The following is a 4,838-nucleotide window of genomic DNA, read 5'->3' on the forward strand; positions in this document are numbered from 1 at the left end:
TTTAAAATGGATTGGATCACTCACTCACTTAAAGGCAGTTTTCATTTTTATATAATGATTTATATTTATTTAAGTGAGAGCTCCATCAGTCAAAGCTTTATTCTCGTGAACCTGATGCATTATTTTCCAGAGCAACGTATGACCATGTCCGTTCACAGAAACTTGGCTTGATCTGTGGTAGGCAAGGCTGACACAATGAGGGATAAAGGTATTAATTGACAATTTCCAGTTAAAATAGTTCATGAAATAAATAACAATAATTAAAATAGTAGGTCAACATTCTGTAAATATTTACTAACTTTGATGTAAATGATATTTTTGTAAGCACCGTAACACCAATTCCATGTTCTGACCTTCTGGGGTGGTAACTGTAAGGTGACTCTTCTGCTCTCTGGTGTCAGTGGGTCAGTTTGGGCTCACATGAAGTTCGCAATCTTTATTCACAAAAATTCTTGGCAACTGTAGGAATGGTATTCTAATGCAATGGAAAAACTGTGAAAGCTCACATTTTTTTTTTCACTCTCAAAGTCTGTCTTTTTTTTTTTTTTTCAAGATAAATGACTGTTAAGAATGCTAAAACAAGCTTTTTTTTTTTTTTTTTTTTTTTTTTCTGAAATGAAGACAGTGAAAAAGGAAGAAAGGGGGAGAGAAGCATACAGTACACATACCTGACAGTATAAAAACCCCACCCACCCAGCCACCCACCCGGGCTTTCTTCAGCTTTCGAGCACACCCTCTGTTCTGGAAGATCTTACTTCTAAAGACGATGCTACCACCTCACCAGAGACTGTTGGTGAGAAGTGCCAGCCAGCGCAGACAGATTACTATTCCTCGGCCTATGACCACACAAATTCTCCTGTGCTAGATTATGTGGTACACCTGTACCCTGAGAATCGGCTACAAAGGGGGCGAAACCAAAAGGGCAGCACTTGAGAAAATTATGGTTTACCAAACCTGAGACACCTTTTATTTTAGGCCAATATTCTGCTATGCCTGTACAGGTGGGGCTCTGATATTTTTTTCACAGATCTCCTATGCATCACGGGCATCGAATTTTACTATTTCTCTTTTCTCTGAGGTTAAATGTTTTTGACTAAATCATTACTTGTATTAAGTAATAGCACTACTCACACTACTTGTAGTAAGCATAAAGCCTCTAGAGAGTCAACCTGCTTTTGTTTCTCTTCTTCATTGAGAATGAGTTATCCAAAAAGATTTGAGAATACTCTTATGTCGCAAGTGACAATACAGTGACATTTATCAGCTTAAACAGTGTGCTGAGAACATCAATCTGTCAGAAGGTGAGGCATTAAAGATACCTGTAAGCTTTTGCTTCTTCCAAACCCTAATGGCAACCTGACTCTACTCCCCTGAGTTATGGATTTGCTTTTGACAGTGGTGGGGCCAGAATCTTACCAGGGCGCATCGTTAGGCGTGTTGTAAGGGTATTGCAGAGGAACCTTTCCAAGTGCTCTCTCATACTCTCTGTGAAATTCTGCTTAGTGCAAGTATGTAGAGAGCAACTTTGAAAATAGACTAAAGATTGCTAATCAGCATTCATGGTATTAATTTGAGGATGATTTTGCAATAATTACGAGATTGAAGTTATTGACATAAAGCTGTATGATTGGCAACACAGGCTTCCTTTTCTCTTTCTGTATAACAGAACAACTGTCTGTACTTAAAAAATAACCACACTCATTGAGATTACATCTTAACTGCTAATTTCTGTTGTTTCTCTTATTTAACCAGTGTTAAGAAATTACAGAGAGCACTTCTTTATATTTGAAACATCTTGAGATTACACACAGCCCAGGTATTAATTCAGGGAGAAGAGAAGAGCAGGCTGCACAAGGAATCTCTGCTCAGCCTCGCTGCAGACAGGCGTGGAGAGCAGGCTTGCTGGACAGGGCAGGAAGGCTGTTGTGTGACCGCAGGAAGGAGGGAGGATGAGGTATGAATACAGCTGGGACCAGGTATATCCTCTTACAGAAACCACTAATCTCATCTCTTCAAAACCTCTGACTCCCTCTGCATTAAAACTAACAAAATTTTAGTTTTAATGAAACCTTTAATGAAAAGTCTTATCAAAGAACATTTATTCCGTTGGCTTTCCTCCCCGTCTACTAATTTGTGTCTTTAACAATTCAACTTAATATTACTAAATAATATGCATTTAAAAGAATTCTCAACACATTTTAGAGTCTTGATGATTTTAAGTAAAATCTACTTTATATAGGAAACCAGCACAATGTCTATCCATGTACCATTTAAATTTTCAAATTAGGTCATTAAGTGCTGTAATTTTCAGTATATGTTATGCAGCACAATGCACATTATGAACACTTAATACCAAGAAAAAGAAATAATATCTTACTACATTTCTTTTTTTTAAGCTGAAAAAAAAAATTAGTAACAAATGATTACTAATCATGTGACTTCTGTATTTTACTATATGTCTAAATATCTAAACATTATATATAGGGAAAAAAGATTAAAGAATTTTTAATCATTTTTACTGTGATAGATGAATGTTGTGTATCCACTGTAAATTTTGCTGCTATGCTAGGGAAAAAAAAACCAACAAAACCAGAAATGGTACTGTCGGACTTCAGACAGCATGGAACAGTAACAAATACATTTATTGATTTAAATTCCTAAGTCGAATACAGAAATAAGTTACATTTGATGTGAAATAATGCAGGATCCTCATTGTCACTAAGAAGCACATCGAGAGATGCATTTCTTGAGCACTTCTAAAGCAGTTCTGTGATTTCCTTGCTTGTTTTGTCATGCAGGTGATTAATGCTGCAGAAGGTAAGTAAGCTTAAGAAGTTCCCCAGTTGCAAAAATAAATTTTAATTCAATTGTGTTATATGTCATTATGACAATTAGTCTGAAATCGGGATGTGAAGACAGGGGAACAGCAGTTGTGAAAATACTTTTTATAGTGTAAGGCATAGCTAAGAGAGAAGTCATGCAAAGAATACCGGTGGCATCATGCCCCATATGTTTATGGGGCATGCCCCATATGTTTAAGTTTATGTTCTGCCTGGTGTAGCAGAGCAGGACTAAGGCTTTTTCACCATCTACGTCTCTGTGAAGCCTCACAGGATTTTTGGCCTGCTGAGTTAGAGGACAGAACTGCTGTATACATAAAGGGGTCCGCAGGAGTGAATGAAAGGTCAGTTTGTTGATACAAGGTTATGTGACTGCAGAAAGACTTGCGCAGCACAGGCAGACTTTGTTTTCTTGGAAGGGGAAGGCTGCTTCTGAAATTAAAGTCTTCTTTTTGGTTTTTGTGCATTTCATCTGTAAGGAGAACACAATGCTCAAGCTGCAGCCCAACAGAATAAATTTCCAAGGAAAGCGAAAAAGACAAATCGTAAATAATTTTCAATAGCTACCTCGTATTTCAAAATAACTGCTCATTTTTTTATGCTATGGTCACATATGAAAAGTATGGCGAACTTGTTAGGTTTCAGCTATTGGCATACATGCGCACGCAGCTGTGTCTGCCTCCAGCCCAAGACAGCATTCCTTGCCGTGCAGCAGCCTATGTGCGTGCGTAGGGCTCCAAGGATGAGATCCTGCTAACGGAATACAGCCAAAAATGAGACAGGTTGCATAGATGGTTTTTCTCCAGAGAAACTGAACAAGCTTTGATTATTATTTTTTTTTTCCTTTTAAAAAATTTCTTGTCTGCATGGATTATAGAATTTTCTGTAAGTTTAATAATAAAGGCTATGCCTGCTCTGAAAACTGAAGTATCCACTGTCAAGACCAGACTATTGAAATAACGAATGAGGTTCACTTCCTCAGAATGTGTAAATGTCCCAACTTAAGAGTTAAACTTTCAACAGCTGAAAGACAATACCATTGACATGTACCTGGCACCAGTTACTCAGGTTTATTTTTTCCTGGAAAGCTGTTTTGGGCGACAGAGTGGCGTCCGGGTTTCCCAGGTTGTTGTGCTGACAAACTGCAGTGGTGGTAAAGGCAGGGAGTCTGACAAAATCTCATTAATCATTTTAAATTAAATCCAACATTCCTCTCCAACACTGCCAAGAAGAAAGCTAACTTTTACAAATGAATACTCTCTCTGAAAAGAACTGGTATCCTGACCATGTTGCTTTGACGTGTCAGGTACACATACTCAATAAGTAGTATTTTTATGCTTAAAAAATAATGCATTTGTTGGATTGCTAGAAATCTGAAAAGTGCTTTTTGCTCATTTCCTGTATTAGGTGCTATGAGTGAACCACATACCTGAAAATTAGAGCCTCTTCATTCTTTCAACAAAACGTTTTTTTTTTTTTCCTTTTTTAAATTATAAAGCAAATACAGAAAGTTCCTTTTTAACTCAAGAAAAAATCACATAGGGGATGGACGTATTCTGTGCAAATACTTTCCAATCTATCTCTTCTCTAAGCTTGTTTATATGAATAAGAGAGGAAAACTGCAAATTTACTAACATCATTGTCAGCAAAAGCACTGAAGTGAGGAAGGAGCAGTGATCTTTCTGAGGCTTTTTACATACACATTCATTTCCGTAACTAATCCTAGCTATCTGGTTATGATTTAATTACACACATCATGTGGTAAGCCTTAACTTTTAACATCTGATACATAATATTAGAAGAGCACATAAAATTTTATCTTACTAAAATCACTATTATATGTAGATTATAAAAGTTTGTATATTATTCCTCTTTAAGGCAAAATGAAACCATAATGTGCCTATGGGAGACACAGGAAATCCTTTAAGTCTGTCCTTTGTCCATTTTAACAGTGCTTCTGAGATCAGAGTGGCAGATTTTACAATGGCAGAAAACAAG

Source organism: Chlamydotis macqueenii, chromosome 4 (assembly GCF_036417535.1).
Source record: "Chlamydotis macqueenii isolate bChlMac1 chromosome 4, bChlMac1.mat, whole genome shotgun sequence".
Taxonomy (NCBI): Eukaryota; Metazoa; Chordata; class Aves; order Otidiformes; family Otididae; genus Chlamydotis; species Chlamydotis macqueenii.